At 43.6% G+C, this 19,624-nt stretch overlaps 1 protein-coding gene across 7 annotated transcripts in view; it reads right to left on the bottom strand.

Annotated features, from left to right (window-relative positions):
- GTF2I (general transcription factor IIi) overlaps positions 1-17,718 on the bottom strand; it is a 106,855-nt gene extending 89,137 nt beyond the window's left edge. For all 7 annotated transcript variants that reach the window (XM_032431166.1, XM_032431169.1, XM_032431167.1 and 4 more), the window contains exon 1: positions 17,356-17,718. The gene's annotated coding sequence lies outside the window, so the exon portion shown is untranslated. The remainder of the gene's footprint in view (positions 1-17,355) is intronic.
- Positions 17,719-19,624: the final 1,906 nt, after the last annotated feature.

Below are 19,624 nucleotides of genomic sequence, written 5' to 3'. Positions count from 1 at the left end.
TTCAACAAGCATCTTTCCATTTCACTCTTACAACATATAATCTTAGATCAAGGGGGGAAAAAAAAATCAAGATATTTTAGTGCAACCTCCTTGCTCCATTATGTTATAAATGAGAAGCCCAACCTGGAAAGATTAGCTGTCTTGCTATGGTCATAAAGACAGTTAATTTTATAACAAGCGGCTGGAATCCGTATCTCCAAATTCCAAATTACCTCTTTCATGCACAATAATAATCAAAGAAAAACAGGTTAAACAGAGGAACCCAAGGTAAATAATTACAGAGTGATTAAAACTGTAATACTAGGCAATCTTTATGAGGCAGTAAATTAACTGCCACCCACTGTAAACAAACTGAAGCAAAAGGATAGTATCCTTTTTTTTCCATAAAACACAGATTACAATGGACATTGAGGAATACAGTGAACATTGAGGAACACTTTATAGTCAACATCAGTCACATTCTATGAAGAAAATAAAGGATTTGGTTCAAAGAAAAAAATATGAATGAGGGCGCCTGGGTGGCTCAGATGGTAAGTGTCTGCCTTCGGCTCAGGTCATGATCCCAGGGTCCTGGGATCGAGCCCCGCATCGGGCTCCCTGCCCAGCGGGGAGCCTGCTTCTCCCTCTGCCTCTCTCTCTCTGTCTCTTATGAATAAATAAATAAAATCTTTAAAAAAAAATGAAGGAGTTACAGGCCACGTGTTTACGTGAACACGTAATCCGTGTCACAGAATTCTGGTGACAGGCTCCATCAGGAGTCATATCTCCTCTTAACAGCAAATAACAGCTCTCAGAGTTGAGTTTAAACAACAGTTTAACTTAGTAAAATTTTAGTAAAATCCAAGACCCAGGACCCACTTCTCAACCAGGAGGAACTGGATTTAAACTGATAGGGGCACCAGGCCCATTATTTTATTCTATTCTCAAAAACTTTATTTTCACAATTTTGTACAAACTGCTAAGGTTATCTCCGTTATTTTTACTTATAGTAAGCAATTAAGATCTACCCTACATAGTTACTTAAGTATGGTAAAATAATCTTCAGGATTGCAAAAATCATTAACTTTTCCTAACTCAATGTTTTGTACAAGAGCCATAACCACTAAATCCTAGCCAGATACCTGGATCGATTAAAACTAAGAAAATATTCAACAGTACCTAAAATATCTTACCACTAGGACACTGTCCATGGAAGACTACAGCCAGTATTTAGGACAGATAATGGTATTCGATTCTATAATTATTCAACAGGTTTCAGACGTAAAAACAAACAAACAAAGGAATATTTTTACCAGGACAATGTTTCATCCAAACTTGCTCAGTTATTGACCTCTACCCCTAAAAACGCAGTGGGAGGAATCTGGCTGGCTCACTAGGCAGAGCACGCAACTCTTAATCTTAGGGTCATGAGTTCGAGCCCCATGTTGCACGTACAACCTACTTAAAAAAAAATAAAATACATTAAAAAAATGCAGTATGATTTTCCTGTATTATGGATGGTCTTTTTCTGGGCCAGTATTTAAGATCTCTTCCTCGGTGTTTTGGTGTCAGTTCCAGTTGTTCTCCATTCTATGAGATCTAGTCTCAGGTTATTATTTACATGTGAGGTAAAACTCAAATTTACCAACTCATTTTATTAAGAAATCCTAAAGTCAAGGGGCGTCTCGGTGGCTCAGTAGTTAAGCGTCTGCCTTTGGCTCAGGTCATGATCCCAGGGTCCTGGGATCGAGCCCCACATTGGGCTCCCTGCTCCGCGGGAAGCCTGCTTCTCCCTCTCCCACTCCCCCTGCTTGTGTTTCCTCTCTCGCTGTGTCTGTCAAATAAATAAAATCTTAAAAAAAAAAAAGAAATCCTAAAGTCAAGTTTTGACAAAATTAATGATGAAAGGCACCATCAGAGTCTAAAGATATAAACTAATAGAAGCATCTTCAGTGAAAAGTATAAAATAATTTCAAGTATCACTTAATTCTAAGGAAAATGTAAAATGGCACCTCAAACTTTTAAATATAAATTGTACTTTTTTAAAAGAAATTTCCTCAGGGGCACCTGGGTGGCTCAGTCATTAAGCGTCTGCCTTCGGCTCAGGTCATGATCCCAGGGTCCTGGGATCTAGCCCCACATCGGGCTCCCTGCTCAGCGGGAAGCCTGCTTCTCCTCCCACTCCCCCTGCTTGTGTTCCTTCTCTCGCTGTCTCTCTCTCTGTCAAATAAATAAATAAAATCTTTAAAAAAAAAAGAAATTTCCTCAAAATGATGAGTACAAACAGAAAAGTTAAAATTCATCATCTAAGATGTTACACATTTTGTCATAACGGTGCCGAAAATAAATGGAAAGGATCTAACAGTTCAATCAGCTGACTTTATCCTAAACAAGATTCAGTTGCATTAAAATTAATTTAGGTCATCATATAATACTATATTCCAACACTCTTCTAGGCTGCGTAAATCTTTTTACCTCTGAAATTGATGGCATTTAATACCTCCATGTTGCACCTATAATTACTAAGTAGTAAAAGCTAAGTAATCTGTTTCTCAGGAGAGGAAACATTCATCCCTAAAATGTCAGTGTACATTTACTATAATGAGTTCGGATTGCAAACACAGAATTTGTGTCTTAAATTTCTTTCAACATGTTACCATTTGCTCTAATTATGTCTACTTAGTAGCTTCTACAGAAGACATTCGCTGACCCTATTAATTTGTCTTCTGAGGGATACCAAAGAAATTAACTTGATGTGTTTATTACCAAAGCAGGGCATTTGCCTGACACATTTTACAAAGCAGAACTTTTTTTTTTTTTTAAAGATTTTATTTATTTACCTGAGAGAGAATGAGACAGAGAGAGCATGAGAGGGTCAGAGGGAGAAGCAGACTCCCTGCCGAGCAGGGAGCCCGATGTGGGACTCGATCCCGGGACTCCAGGATCATGACCTGAGCCGAAGGCAGTCGCTTAACCAACTGAGCCACCCAGGCGCCCCCAAAGCAGAACTTTTTTTAACGTAAGAACAGCTTATAACGGAAAAACAAGGTAAATTGCTCGAGATTACAGAATTATTAAGTACAATCTAATTGAGATCTGACTGTTCTTAATTCTCCATGTTCTTTCAAACCACACCATCTACTGTAAAATTTATTTTTAAAAGATTTTATTTATTTATTTTCAAAGATTTTATTTATTTATTTGACAGATACACAGTGAGAGGGGGAACACAAACAGGGGGAGAGGAAGAGGGAGAAGCAGGCTTCCATCCAAGCAGGGAGCCCGACACAGGGCTCCATCCCAGGACCCTGGGATCATGACCTGAGCTGAAGGCAGACACTTAATGACTGAGCCACCCAGGTGCCCCTATAAAATTTAATCTGATTTTTAATGTTTCCCAAATTCCACTATTCACAATATTTAAATTCCAGGAAAACATTAGTTTGAAAGAGACAGACAAAAACTATAATGGGATTTTTAGGTCCATGTGCTAACCTTCATGCTAAAAAATTAAAATCCCCAGCCTCAAGAGAAGAAAAAATCCTTAATTCTAAAAAAGAGTTTCATTATCCCCGAAGTATTGCCATACAAAATACTTATTAACAAAGTAAAGCGTGGCACACACCAAGTGATCAAAGTTAACACTAGTCAGGGACAAATAGACCTCATGTCCCACCCAACAGAATGTACCGAGAACACTGTGATATTCCTGCCTAAATACATCAGACAAATCCAAGTTGAGGGACATTCTGTAAAATGACTACATCTTCAAAAAGGTCAAGGGCACCGAATTCAAAGGCTAAGGAACTGTTCTAAAGTGAGGTGTATTAGAGGGAGAAGACAACTGGGTGAAAATGTGATCCTGGATTATACAGACCCTTTTGCTATAAAGTGACATCTGGCGGGGCGCCTGGGTGGCTCAGTTGATTAAGAGGCTGCCTTCAGTTCAGGTCATGATCCTGGGGTCCTGGGATCGAGCCCCACATCAGGCTCCCTGCTCAGAGGGGAGTCTGCTTCTCCCTCTCTTCTCTCTCCCTCTGGAACCCCTTCTCATGCTCTCTCTCTCAAATAAATAAAATCTTTAAAAAAAAAAAAAAAAGTGACACCTGGCAAAACCTGAATGGGGTTTTTGGGTGAAGGGTATATGGGAAATTTTTGTTTGCTGTTCTTGTAACTATTTTGTCAGTTTAAGAGCGTCCCAAATAATTTTTAAAGCACTAAATACGTATGTGCTAATAAGCTAATCAAAATTTTTCTACTTTTGCCTTATCTCAGGGGTTGTCTTGCTGCTTTTGCTGTCAAAGGTAGGCAGAATGTTTGAATCAGGAGAAAGGCAAAGGACATTAAATAGTAAATTACTGATTACAATTTGTCTCCATTAGCTAAATAAAACTGGAAATGGGCTATTTTTCTTTCTTTTTGCACTTAAAGGAGGGAATGACTAGAAACTCATGAAGGTAAAAGAGCCCAGAAGTGAAGGCACACACACTACACTTACCTTAAAAGGTTATCAAACTTCTCTACAGACCGCACACAACTGGTAAACCGGAGGCTTTTAATGTGGACAGTATTTGCTATTGACGGTGTGTGTGTGTACCCTAGACTGGAGGGGGGAATCCTGTCACCCCAGCACCAACACAGTGCCTGGCACTCCCGACACGTGCTGAATTCAACAATGAATCCTAAGCTCCTGGCTGATGTTTTCCCCTCAATACTAAACTCAGTCACAATGAAGGCTATCAAATAGTAGATCACTGGCTAAAATGCCTAATTCAGAAAGTGTAATCAATAATTTGATCCCAGGTAAGTTCACATGATTTTCAACCCTGTAGCCATCCTGTTTAGTAACAGTTAAGTAAAATTACTAGTTTATCATTAATATCATTACCTATACTTTAAACATTAATATCAGAACTGTAAATTAGTATAATGTGATAATTAAGAGCATGGGCTCTGAATCCGACTGCTTAGGTTGATGGCGCCTGCCGACCTTGGAACACAGGATTGCTGTGAAGATTAAAAAGTGCCCTAATGTAAGCAGTGCTTAGAACAGTAAATGCTTTTATAAAAAGCACCCAAAAAATGTTACTTGTTACTGGTATTCTTGCCCAACTCTCTTAAGGCACCCCAAGATTTGACCTATCCTCCAACAGAGAGCTTGCTTTTTTTTTTTTTAAGATTTTATTTGTTTACTGGAAGCAATCTCATTCTTAATCTCCTAAAGCACTTTTCTTTAGACTGCTGTGATTCAGTGACCCCCTTACACTTGGCTTTCTATGATGTGTGCATTTGCCTCACCTCTTTGACGATGTTTTAATCACTTTTCTATCTCCCTAGCTTCTCAATAAATATTTTAATGAATAAAAAAAAAAGATTTTATTTGTTTAAGTAATCTCTACACCCGATGTGAGGCTCCATTTACAACCCCAAGATCTAAGAGTCGCACACTCCACGGACTAAGCCGGCCAGGCACCCTGACCTTGCTAATTTTAAATTAACAATATGCAATCACGGGTCTGGTTTAATATTAGTCCTCCTAATGGATCAAATCTGTCCCTGTGGCATCCTCCTTCTACAAAAAAGCCCTTTCAATGCATAGTGCTCCTTCACGTGCTCATCTCTAAACTAAGCATCCCTAGTCTGTCCTGTGCTGTCCTTGTAACATCCTTTACCTTTACTACACCATCCTCAAAGTATTCCAGTTTCTCCAGGCAAGGTCCCAGAATTGGATGTAACATCTCAGATAAGATCAGCTCACCAGACACTACACTTGGACCTGTAACTCCCAGAATTCCCTTATTCTTTTGCCCATTATCACAGAGGGATATTTTAATTCACGTTGCTAAGAGTTTAACTCCACAGGCTTAATAGGTATTTTCCAAAGGGAAGAAAATCAGGTTAGTGCTTCATTCAGAGGTTCCATTTCACAAACATTTCATAACAGAATATAAAGTATCACAATTTATATTAATATAGTAACATATATTGAACATATATACTTCAGCAGACAAAAGAAACAGAGCCAAAGAGCCCATTTTAGTTTGTTTAACTTTCATTAATTTTAGAAATTCTATGTAATGGCAAATGCTTAGAAATAAAACTAGAAATCCCTAAGATGAACCTTTGCTCAAGATGGATTTTTTAGTCAAGGCTTTTAAGTTTTGATAGCTGGCTTTGCTTACATTTTAAGATGCTTAATTCTTCATTTCTATCTACTGCAATAGCTGGTAACCATGCCAGTAAAACCCAAGCGATCTCTCAAGAAACAAAATACATTTGAAAGGTTAAGATTTGAAATGATCTGTAACAGGGCGTCTGGGTGGCTCAGTTGGTTGGGCGACTGCTTTCGGCTCAGGTCATGATCCTGGAGTCCCAGGATCGAGTCCCACATCAGGCTCCCTGCTCAGCTGGGAGTCTGCTTCTCCCTCTGACCCTCCCCACTCTCATGTGCTCTCTCTCTCAAATAAATGAATAAATAAAATCTTAAAAAAAAAAAGAAATAAGAAATGATCTGTAACAGTTATATTTATGCTTAAAACTTAACACCCTTCTCCACCATATTTTGAAAAACATGTTGAGATACCTAACAAAAATAGCTAAATTTTATTTTTTAAAAAAGCCAGGTGAAAGGAAGAATTACAAAATAATAAAATGAAGCCAGGGAAAGAGGATCTGCCCAACTGATGGGTCACAATTTCAGTCCTGAGCCTCACAAGTAGCCAAAGCAATGTCCTTGAAAAACAAACCAATCAATCAATCGATCAATCAATAACCCATATCAGCTATTCAGGAAGATTGGCAACTTTTCTTGGCACCACAGTTCAAGAGAAAATGTTTGCAAATGTGTAACTTACCCTTTTAAATTGGTAGTCCAGATCTTGTTCTACCAACACACCAAGAATGTATCCCTTTGACATTATTACAAATTTAAAAATTATTTAGGACTGGGAAAGCTGGATCATGTGTTCTTTATTTGACAGAGAGACACACAGCGAGAGAGGGAACACAAGCTGACCTGAGCTGAAGGCAGACGCTTAATGACTGCGCCACCTAGGCACCCCTGGATCGCTTGTTCTTTTTCTAACTTTGTACGAATAGGAACAGGAAATGAAAATCAAGTAACTATGCTCTACAAAGTCCCATCTTTATTTTTTCTTGATGCACTGTTCACAGATGGCAGGCAACAGAGCAAAGCTACTATGAACGCCAATTTTGGAATGAGACCAAAGTTCTGAATTCAAGTTCTATCTCCAGTACTAGATATGACTGACCTTGGGATTCTTGAACCCCAAACTTCCTACTCTGGAAAATGACAATAATATGTGTACTTACACAAAGTTATCAGAATGTAAGTTAAGTACATGCTGGAGTTTCACACAAGCATTCACTAAATTAACCGTTTAAAAATTTAAATTTCAGGGTGCCTGGGTGGCTCAGTTGGTTAAGCGACTGCCTTCAGCTCAGGTCATGATCCTGGAGTCCCAGGATCGAGTCCCACATCAGGCTCCCTGCTCGGCGGGGGGTCTGCTTCTCCCTCCGATCCTCTTCCCTCTCGTGCTCTCTGTCTCTCATTCTCTCTCTCTCAAATAAATAAATAAAATCTTTAAAAAAATAAATAAAAAATAAAAATTTAAATTTCAGGGCGCCTGGGTGGCTCAGTTGGTTAAGCGACTGCCTTCGGCTCAGGTCATGGTCCTGGAGTCCCGGGATCGAGTCCCACATCGGGCTCCCTGCTCGGCGGGGAGTCTGCTTCTCCCTCTGACCCTCCTCCCTCTCATGCTCTCTGTCTCTTGTTCTCTCTCTCTCAAATAAATAAATAAAATCTTTAAAAAAAAAAAAAAAAAAATTTAAATTTCATTAAAATAGTTACTTTTAAAACACATATGTAATGTATCTATTTATTTACATATAAACTCTCCAAATCCAAGTCTGATAAAATGAAAATCTCCCAACTAGTTGCTTTAATTACCACTAAATAAAATAACCTATCGTCTGATGGGGCAGGAAAACTAATGAGAAAAGTGTCAAAATAAATCACTGCTTTTTTCCCCATTTATTTTCCCCAACTTCACTGAGATAATAATTGACATCTAACATTGTGTACTTTTAAGGTATACAATAATCACCGCTTTGAAGTGTTTTTAAAGCTTGCATGTGGGGGTGCCTGGATAGCTCAGTCAACTAAGGATCTGACCTCGGCTCAGGTCAAGTTCTCAGGGTCCTGGGATCAAGCCCTGTGTCAGGCTCCCTGCTCAGCGGGGAGTTTGCTTGTCTCACTCTCCCTCTGAGCACAAGCTCACACATGCACACTCCCCGTCTCTCTCAAATAAATAAATCTTAAAAAAAATAAAGCATGCACGCGTTTACATCAAATGTGGTCCTCAAAAATTGTTTTAAATTTAACTTTAAAAAGTCACCTTACGGGGCGCCTGGGTGGCTCAGTCGTTAAGCGTCTGCCTTCGGCTCAGGTCATGATCCCAGGGTCCTGGGATCGAGTCCCACATCGGGCTCCCTGCTCGGCGGGAGGCCTGCTTCTCCCTCTCCCACTCCCCCTGCTTGTGTTCCTGCTCTCGCTATCTCTCTCTCTGTCAAATAAATAAATAAAATCTTTAAAATAAAATAAAATAAAATAAAAAGTCACCTTACTCCAAATACCTAACTAGAATGAATACACACACTCAACTTCACAGTCTTTATCCTGAAGCTCTCAACAATATAACCTGCCCAGACCAGTATCTTCCAAGAAACAGAGTGTGTCCTGAGGCTTTGCAGAAGAGCTAACACACCCAGGCGGCCCTCAATATGTTGGGTAAGTGAGTAAGTACTGCTCCAAAAACAATAAGGGATCCCGTCTCCAAAGCTTAAAATATAGAAGATTAAGAGTGAATAGCTCAGTCACTCATTTTGCTAGTATAAGGAAACTGTTCTGGGGCACCTGGGTGGCTCAGTCGGTTGAGCACCTGCCTTTGGCTCAAGTCATGATCTCAGGGTCCTGGGATAGAGTCAGGCTCCCTGCTCAGATGGGAGTCTGCTTCTCCCTCTCCCTCTGCCTCTTCCCCCTGCTCGTGCTCACGCTCTTTCTCTCAAATAAATAAATCTTTTTTTTTTTTTTTTAAGATTTTATTTCTTTATTCATGAGAGACAGAGAGAGAGGGAGGCAGAGAGAGAAGCCGGCTCCCCACGGATCAGGGAGCCCAATGCGGGGCTCGATCCCAGGCCCCTGGGAACATAACCCAAGTCAAAGACAAATGCTTAACCAACTGAGCCAGCCAGGTGCCCTCAAATAAATAAATCTTAAAAAAAAAAAACTATTAAAAAAAAAAGCTGGGTTCTTAAATACCATTGTTAAAAAAAATGTTTTTCCTACAGATAAAGGCTATAAATAAAGGGAAAAATTATGAAGTAAATAGACTCAAAAAGTGAGTATCTGGTTAAGTGACTACCCCACTGTTTTACAACACACCCTAGAAAAAGTATTCTAAAAGCTTTACAGAAGCAATAGACATGATAAAAATCATTTTTTAAAGTAGGCTCCACACTGAGTGTGGAGCCCAAAGCGGAGCTTGAACTCACAAGCCTGAGGTTCAAGACTTGAGCCGAGATCAAGAAATGGACACCCGACCAATTGAGCCACCCAGGTCCCAGAAAATAATTTTTTACTTACTGTAAAAAACACTAAGCTAAGGACTATGCATGCAAATGGAATCCAAACTCACACAGCTATCCTCAAAAGGATGAGACCCATACAATCAGCAATCTTCACAGACTCTAACCAGGGCTCACTTTAACCAAATACCTAAATTGGATCGAACTCTTCACTCCTCTCTGCTTCTACAATTATACTATAATATAATCAACACAGTAGTTTCAAAAAATTATTTCTTTGGCCACTCTATAAAAACAAACAGAAATCCAAAAACCACTATTTTTTTTTTTAAAGATTTTATATATCTATGTGACAGAGAGAGAGAGCAAGAGCAGGAACACATGCAGGGGGAGTGGGAGAGGGAGAAGCAGGCTTCCCGCTGAGCAGGGAGCCGGACGTGGGGCTCGATCCCAGGACCCTGGGATTATGACCTGAGCCGAAGGCAGACGCTTAACAACTGAGCCACCCAGGCGCCCCGTCCTTCCTTTTTAAATTCTTAATAGTGGTTTTTGGGGGGCACCTGGGTGGCTCAGTTGTTAAGCGTCTGCCTTCAGCTCAGGTCATGGTCCCAGGGTCCTAGGATCGAGCCCCAAGTTGGGCTCCCTGCTCAGCGGGGAGCCTGCTTCTCCGTCTCCCTCTGCCCCTCTGCCCCACTCATGCTCTCTCTTGCTCACACTCTATCAAATAAATAAATAAAATCTTAAAAAAATAAAATAAATAAAAAGGAAGGACATTCTGACACATCCTATAACATGGATGAATCTTGAAGACACTATGCTAAGTGAAGCAAACCAGTCAGGGAAGGACAAATACTGTACTTACAAGGTCCCTGAAATCATCAAAATTACAGGGAGAAAGTAGAACAGTTGAGTGCAAGGGGCTGGGGTAAGGGGAAACCTGGATTGTTGTTTAATGGGCAGTTTCAGGTTAGGAAGATAAAGTCCCAGGGGCGCCTGGGTGGCTCAGTCGGTTGAGCTACCAACTCTTGGTTTTGGCTCAAGTCATGATCTCAGGGTTGTGGGATGGAGTTCTGCGTCGGGCTCCAGGCTCAGCGGGGAGTCTGCTTGTCCCTCTCCCTCTACTCCTCCCCCTGCTCTCTCTCTCAAATAAATAAATAAAAGCTTAAAAAAAAAAGAAAAAGTCCTGTGAGATGTGTTGGTTCCAACAACATATGTGATTGTACCTTGGGATTATGCCCCTGAACTATGCACTTAAAAATGGTTAAAATGGGTGCCTGGCTTCCTCAGTCGGTAGAGCATTCGACTCTTGATCTCAGGGCCAGTCATGAGTTCGAGCCCCGTGTTGGGCATGGAGCCTACTTAAAAAAAAAAAAAGTTTTAAAAAACAGTTAAAATGATTACTGATATGATTTCTTTGTAGTATATTATAAATATTATGTAGCTATCATAATAATTAACAATACACTAAAAATAAGTAAACTATAAATGAAAAACGGTCAAGTTCTGTGGTATGTATATTTTACAACTTTTTTTTTTATCACTATGCGGAATCACTTGAAAGAAAGAGGTGTTCATGGTGGAAATGGCAGACACAAATTTATTCTTTACAAAGGGGACAAGTGCATTTTACGTGGGTTTTCTACACTATTGGGAGATTTGTTCAGATCTATCCAAATTCTTCTGCCCCAAAAAAAGCACTAAAAAGAAAAACAATGATCCAGCAATTCCACTCCTGGGTATATACACAAGATTTGGAAACAGGCTTCAAAACACAGGGGTGAACCAATGTCCACACCTGCATATCCATAACAGCCAAAAGACAGAAGCAATCTAAACGTCCATCAACAGATGAAAGTACAAATAAAATGCTGTATACTATATAATGGAACATTATTCAGCCATAAAGAGAAAGGAAGTTCTGACACAGGCTACAACATAGATGAACCTTGAAACCAATACGCTAAGTGAAATAAACCACACACAAAATGACTAACACTGTCAATTCCACTTTAAAAGAGATAGCTAAAACAGGCAAGGGGCCCCTGGCTGTCTCAGTCAGTAGAGCATGCGAGTCCTAACTCAGGGTTGTGAGTTCAAGCCCCATGTTAGGCGTAGAGCCTACTTAAAAATAAATAAATAAACAAACAAGTAAGTATAAAGAATAAAACAGGCAAATTCACAGAGATACAAAGTATATTAGAGGTTACCAGAGACTGGGGGAGAGGAGAAATGATGAGTTATTGCTTAATGGGTACAGAGTTTCTATTTGGGGTGAAAAGAAAGATCTTACAAATAGTAGTGATGATTGTACAACATTTTGAACATAATCAATGCCACTGAATAAAAAATGCTATACATAAAAAAAGGCTTAAATATGCTTAAAGTGGCAGAAAGAGAAAGAACAAGAGGAAGAAGTAAAGCTAACGGATTTCCTGATAACTGTTCAGCCAATTTTCAAACTCATTCCAGAACTAGGGTCAATTTCTATTTCCTCACTTATAAAGTGGGCATAATATATGCTGACATCCTTCTTTGTCAAATTATCGATGAAATAATGTAATTGAAGTGTTTGGTGCCTGGCCACAAATAAGATAGCTAAGATTTCCTTACCTCCTTTAATTGCCCTGCAAAAGCCAAGAAATTACGACTACCTTTCAACTCCTTTACTACTTTCTATCTCAAATACATCAACATCACCAGTAGGGAAAGAGGTTACTACCTCTAAAACTTGTGAGGGTTGAAGACAGAAAATAGGCGCAGTGAATTTATGTGTTGAGCAAGCAGTTCCAGAAGGCTATTTTTCAATTATAAAATTCACTATTCACAAGGTAGACATGTTTCATCTCCATTACACAAATTTATAGTTTTTCAGCTTGTTTGAAGCAGATACCCTAAATAAAACCAAACTCTTCACTACTCTGTTTGTAGAATTATATATATAATTCTACAATATAATCTCATACCTGTACTTTAAGGGGAAAAAAAAGAACCATTATTTCCTTTGCCCTCCTACAAAAACAAAACAATTTAACAGTCACAAGGAAAAAATCCCAAGAAGTCCTTGCCTTTCCAGAACTTATATTCTTCGGTCTGGGGAGATTAACCTTGTAGTCAATATTACTGGGACAATTTTTATTTCCTTAGAAAATTCAATTTCTCAGAAGTATTCAACACAGTATTTTTATGGTAATATTTACTGAATGCTTATTGTTCGCCAGTCCCAAGCACTTTCAATCTTCACAACAACCTGTAAGAGAAACAAGGTTCTCTCATCATCATTCATACTTTTTTTAAAATAGGGAAAATGAGGCACAAAAAGGTGAAGTGAATTGCTCACGGTAACAACCAGAAGCAGCATGAGCCAGGATTTGAATCCAGGCAGTCTGATTTTGGAACCTACGTCTGTTAGAGCCACACTAAGTCATATTCTTCTCTCACAGTTATAAACTCATTTTGCCTCTTAAATTACATTTTAAATAAACGAATTCTTTAAAAATCCTCTATAGTTCTGGGGGTTTTTAAAGATTTTATTTATGAGAGAGAGAAAGGGAGCTGGGGGAGGAGCGGAGAGGGAGAGAGAATCCTCAGGCCGACTCCATGCTGAGCCCCACGCGGGGCTCGATCTCACAACCCTGAGATCACGACCTGAGCAGAAACCAAGAGTCTGACCCTCAATGAACTGAGCCACCCACGCGCCCCCAAAGTACTCTGGTTTTCAATCAAGTTACAACCAAGGAACAGTGAGTGAATTCTCCCATCAACTCTGAAAATCCCTGGCTATTTCGAACTTTCTCTTATGTTCCCACTAGGCCAAAGTGGAAAAAGCAGAGGAATAAGTAAGTGCCAGAAAGAAAACACAAATAAGCCCGGGGAGAAAGACAAGGACTGTAGAAACAAAGAGAATGAAAGAAAACAAAAACAGGAAAAAACTGCAGTGGTGAGAGTTCCAGCAAAGCACAGGCAAGGGAGAGAATGGTAAAGGACAAAAAAGAATGGAAACTGAGTATCAAGATACCACCTTCAACACCTGGGATGATTTTATCCACATCATTTTTCCACTGTACTTACATCCTTTAAATACTAATTCTCAATTTTATTCCCCCCCCCGCAAGTCACCTCAGGCTACATTCTGACCAACTGAATATTCTGCATGTTGCTATGTTGCCATTTAAACCGCCTTGATTACAAGGAATCTCAACTTCACAATTATAACCAAATGACTGACTGCATATCCAACTTTCTTTCAGTTAGTAACAATGAATAAGCTTCACCCAATGAATGTATACAACTTTTGAAGAAAAATGCTACCAGTGATCATTAGTAGACTGCTACTGATAAAATTCTTGGCAATTACCTTTCAGGTAAATTGCCTCTAACGTATTTCTAAAAACAGTATTTCTGCTACTGTTCTCAGAGTATTACTTCTCAACTATTCAGAAAAAATTTTCCCTTACACATACATAAAAATCACTTGATCAGCATCTGTTTAAGCCAGTGGTCAAAACAATATCATGTGAATTATACCACACCACAGTTATGAAGAGAACCGCAATATTTAAAAACGCATGTTTTCAATGAAGAGACCATGTTAGAACTGAATCAGGTGGAATGCAATGCATAAGCTAGCCAGCAGTAATAACTGGAAAGGTTAAGTGTTTAGTAATCTCTCAGTGTCTTATTTACGGCTCCTTTAATAACAACCTGGAGAAGGGCCCTTGTCTTTTATGTTTTGTTTTGGAACACACGATCCATCTATGGATCATCAAAAATGACAGAACATTCCTCCTACCTAATTTGAGTTACTTTCTCCAGAAAGAAATCCATTATAATAAACTAAAAAATCTTTCTCAAGACTTGTGCCCCAAGAAAAAGAACCTCAGAAACCTACATTTTAAGGACAGTCTTTGTAGTCATTTTTTTTAAGATTTTATTTATTTGACAGAGACAGACACAGCGAGAGAGGGAACACAAGCAGGGGGAGTGGGAGAAGGAGAAGCAAGCTTTCTGTCGAGCAGGGAGCCGGATGCCGGGCTCGATCCCAGGACCCTGGGATCATGACCTGAGCTGAAGGCAGACATTTAACAACTGAGCCACCCAGGCGCCCCCTTTGTAGTCATTTTTAAAGTAAACCAAATTGGGCGCCTGGCTGCTCAGTCAGTGCAGCATGCAACTGCTGATCTCAGGATCCTGAGTTCAAGCCCCATGTAGGGCCTAGAGCCTACTTAAAAAAAAAATGAGAAGAAAAAAAAAAAAAAGGAAAGAGAAAAAAGTAAACCAAATCGCTGGACGTGCCTGGGGCTTGGGAGGGGTGGGGGAAGATTCAGGGCTACAGGTGATCAGCACCTCCCCCATCTCACTGTCACGCTCAGGCCCTATCACATCTTTCAGGGTTTCCAGACTAGATTCGGTGGTGGGACAGGATGCTTCAGCCATCTCTGGGAGGAGATAATAAATGCCAGTGTGATAAATAAATTAAAAAATGATTGAGAGTGAAAAAAAAGCCAAGATTATTTCGGTTTCTAATTTTACCCTGTACTTAAATCCATGGCTCCTTTTAAAACCTGAGACTTAGGGGCGCCTGGGTGGCTCACTGGGTTAAGCATCTCCCTTCCACTCAGGTCATGATCCCAGGATCCTGGGATTGAGCCCCATGTCGGGCTCCCTGCTCAGCGGAGAGCATGCTTCTCCCTCTCCCTCTGCCTGCCTCTCTGCCTACTTTGTGCTATCTCTGTCAAATAAATAAATAAAATCTTTAAAAGTAAATAAATAAAAAATAAAACCTGAGACTTACTGAACTTTTAATTTCGTTAAAGAAAATCTAGAATAAATTTCCCGCACTCATAACTTAATTCTTCACCGTGGTGAATGGCTCTCAAAGTGCCTTCCTTGTAGCAGCAGGGCGAACTAGTTAGAAATGCAAATGATCGGGCCCCACCCCAGACCTGCAGAATCAGAAAGTCTGGGGTGGGGCCTGGCAATTGTGTTTTAACAAGCCCTCCAGGGGTTGCTGATGCTCCGGAGTTGGAAAGCCACTAGCTTAGGGGTTAAGAGTCATATTGCCTAGGCTCAAATCTTGGGAGTCAAGGTTGACTTGCTGAGTAATCAAGAGTCAATTACTCAGCTTCTCTAGACTTGTTCCTCATCTACACAAGGGAATTAGGGGGTTGTTTTGAAGATTAAATAAGAAAATACACGTTACGTGCTTAAGAGGGATGCCGGGCACTTAGGAAACATCATCCAAACGTTAGCTGTTGTTACTACTATATGCAAGGCCCTTTGACGGTTTGTACACTGGGGAGACAAAAGGCGGAAAAGGCTTAATCCCTACCCCTCCTACCCACTGACTAGGCAGACACGAGTACACAGGGAAGAACCAAACACACTCATAGGGGAAATAAAGATACCCTCCTAGAAGGGCCACACAAGTTGACTGGGACACCGTACGAAGAAACAACAAATTCTGACCGAACAATGCAAGAGACGGCTTTCAGTGATTGCATATGAACAAGAAAAGAGTTCCAAAGCCTGAAGAGAAGAAAAAGTCCTTCCAGCCGAAAGGTGTGAGCCAAGGTCCAAAGGAGGAGGAAAAAGGAAAGCGCCCGGCAGTAGAACTCTGGGGCTGAAGAATTGACAAAACAAATATACAGACGTAGTAGTAAATAAAATGTCATTCCCAGTCGTAGGCCTTAGCCTCGGGAAAAAGCTCGGCCTCCTCAGAGCACTCCGATGCACCCTCATTTGCAAACTAACTTCCCCTTCTGATTCCTGAACGCCCAAAGACTACTCTTCTGCACTCGGGCCCATCAAGCCATTGTCTGCAGCGAAGTTGAATGCAAAGAAGTGAGAAGTCTGCACGGAGTCCCGCATCAGCAGGAGCGAGCACTGCTCGAACGGAACTAGACATCTGAACATTCTCAGCCAATTGCCGCAAAACCACATTAAAAAAAAAAAAAAAAACAACTTGCTTTATTAAAGGGCAAAACTTGGAATAAAGTGGACGGGGGGGAGGGAGGAGGGTAAGGAGGACAGTTTTTTATCTTCTTCCCTCCCCGAAACCCCGTCTGGGTGCTGGCGGAATCCAGACGGCTTCTTTTCATGGCCTGAAGGCTGAGGTTTTCCTTCCGGTCATTGTGTTTATTTCCCCCCAAGAGCAGGCCCCGCGGGGCCGGCGCGCCGGCCGGGCCCGGGACAAAGCCCACTCCTGGCTCCACCTGGGCGCGGGCAGGGGCGGGGAGGAGCGGGGGCGGGGAGGGGCGGCGCTCCCGGGCCCGCCTGCCCGCCGGCCGCAGTAACCAGGCAGCGCGGCAGCGCCGCCCCGGCCGCCCGCCGGCCAATCCGGCGCGTCTGCTGCCCGGGCGCACGAGCCCCGGAGACACTAGGCCGAGCGCGACCCCACGGCTCGGGCCTGGCACCGCGCGCGCACCCGCACCGCCCGAGACGGCCAATCAGCGGCCGGGCATGCGCAGCCCGCAGGCTCGCTCGCGCGCGGGCCTCACGCGTGAGGCCCCCCCACGCAGCGCCGGCGCGCGCGCCCCTCCCCCACGCGCACCCAGGCGCGCGCGTGCAACTGTCGTCCCCCGCGACCGCGTCTGCTCCTGCCCCACCCCCAACGCCGGCGGCCCGGGGTGGGGGTGGGGGACCGGGTACCCCAACACGGCCGCCGACAGACCCCAGTCTGTGCAGGCCCCGGAGGGGGCGCGTCTCAAATAAAGGCCCTGCTCGTGATGGCAACCGGGGCGGGGGACGGGGAATGAGGCGACAGGGACTCACCCGAGTGCAGCCGCCTCCAGGCAGCGCCGGGGCTGGGCGAGCCGAAGGGAAGCGAGTGTGGACCGCGCACGAGCTGCGGCCGCGGCGGAGCAGCTTCGGGCTGAGGCGAGCGGGCGAGCGGGCGGGAGGTGAGAGGGCGAGGGGCCCGGGCGTCTCGGCCGAGCTCCTGTCACCGCCGCATGGCCGCCCCGGCAGGGCCTCGCTCAGCGCCTAGATCCGATCACAGGGGACCGAGGGAGAGGCCGGGATAACCGCGGCAGGCGGGCGGCCTCAGCTAGAGAGCGCGTGCGGGGAAGCGGGGGGGCGATCGGTGGCCCCTTTTCTCTGCTCTCCGAGCTTCTCTCTCACCCTCCTCCTCCTCCTCTTTTTTTTTTTTTTTTTTTTGTTCCTCGAAGGCGCGCTGCGCGTGCGCACCTGCAGCGCCGCCCAGCGGGAGTTGTAGTTTCTGATTCGTCCCCACCAACGCGACGGCGGGGGCGGTGGACTACGACTCCCAGGAAGCCTCGCGCAGGCGAGCCCCGAACCCGAGGACGCGGCGAGCGCAGCGCCCGGCCCTCTCCGGCAAGGACTGTCAATGGAGGCGCGGGTGGTGGGAGCAAGAACATGGCTGCACCTGGGGCCTGCGCGGCCGCTCGGGTGGGGGAGGGGAGCCGGGGCGCGGGGCGCCTATCTAGGCCGGGGGTAGCCCTCGCTTGCTCCGTGCGGCGATGCAGCCAGCCTCAGCCACCGTGCAGGGCTCGCACTCCTGCACCCGAGATTCCCTGCCGATTGCGAGGCCGGAACACGGCAAAGGCCGGGGAGCCCCAGGCCGGCCTGCCCCTCTTCGTGCTCCGCCAAGGGACTTCCTCCGCCCTGCACCACCCTCCGGGACACAAAGAACTCCTCTGTTAGTTTTGAAAGCTTGCCTCCAGAGCGGCCGAAAGAGACTGTTGCCCCAACTTTGGACGGGCGACGGGAGGGGACGCTCCTGTTTTTATTTACTCACACCCACCCCCCAGGCTTTCCTCACGCTCCCTCACTTAACATTTAGAAGCAAAGTTGAGGGAAAGCCACGGAGTGGGAGCAGAAAACCTGTCTTGTAGCCCGTGCGTTTTGTTCTGTCAACCGCGGAGAAATTTGACCGAAACCTCTCCCCCCGCCACCCCGCTTATTCTTTCGCTTTTCAACTTGAGGTCTCGAATTTCGATAATGATGAGACACTGCCCTTCGCCTAAGTGAAACTCGAAAGTTTACAAAACTCGAGCCCAGAGGTCGTAGGTGGTTCTGTAAAGCACAAGATCGAATGATTTCGCGATTCTTCTCCCCAGCGGAGATGGGGGCTACGCCGGCCATCCTGCCCCCCCCCCGCGCCCCCTCCTTCTCGGTAGGTGGCGACCACGGCGCTTTTTCCAGCCTTTGTCGCTGGAAAGAAAACTTTCCGAGCAGCCAGTCTTTTGATGTAGGTCCAAGACCTTCCCTTTGAATCTTAGTTCACAGATTGGCGTTCCCCATCTTTCGTGCATAGACCGCACCCATAAAGCCGCCTCTAAAATGTCCATGTTGGGATTCTTTAAATTAGATGGAGACTTTAAAGATCCCTGCGGAGGCAGTCTGATTGCAGAAGACCTCCACATTTTTACGATTTCCCCTACAATCTTTTACAGGCATTTTGTCCCCGCCTAATTCGATTGTGACTCTCCTTTGTCGAGTCTCTCCAAAGCGTTCATTTCATTTTCACGAGAACAGTTTTCCTTTTGCACTCGTATTTCATTAACATATTGGAATATTTAATTAAAGTCCGTATTCCCAGTAGCACGTACAACTGACATATATTTAAGGAACAAAGGTAACTTTTGGGAAGTCTACAACTGAGCTGATAGGAGCAGCCAGCCTTCCAGGGGCAAACATTCAGCTGCCGTGGGCACCGGTGAGTATGTTTTATGGAAGGACTGGCGTCCTGGATGGTTTCTTGAGGACACTGGAAGGTTGAGGACAGCGAAGGAAGGATTCACTGGGTGCGCTGGTGTCATGGAGTCGCATTTGGAGACTGTTAGAGAGTTGGGAAGGCAGAAGTTCATTTAGTCAAGATGACACTTGTCATCATTAAAAAGTTGTTTGCTCGGGGCGCCTGGGTGGCTCAGTCGTTAAGTGTCTGCCTTCGGCTGGGGTCATGATCCCGGGATCCTGGGATGGAGCCCCACATCCGGCTCCCTGCTCAGCGGGGAGTCTGCTTATCCCTCTCCTGTTCCCCCTGCTTGTGTTCCCTCTCTCTCTGTGTCAAATAAATAAA

The sequence above is a fragment of the Phoca vitulina genome, unplaced genomic scaffold (assembly GCF_004348235.1).
Source record: "Phoca vitulina isolate PV1807 unplaced genomic scaffold, GSC_HSeal_1.0 scaffold45, whole genome shotgun sequence".
NCBI lineage: Eukaryota > Metazoa > Chordata > Mammalia > Carnivora > Phocidae > Phoca > Phoca vitulina.
Note: the sequence above shows the minus strand (reverse complement) of the source record. Positions and strands in the feature narration are given on the sequence as shown.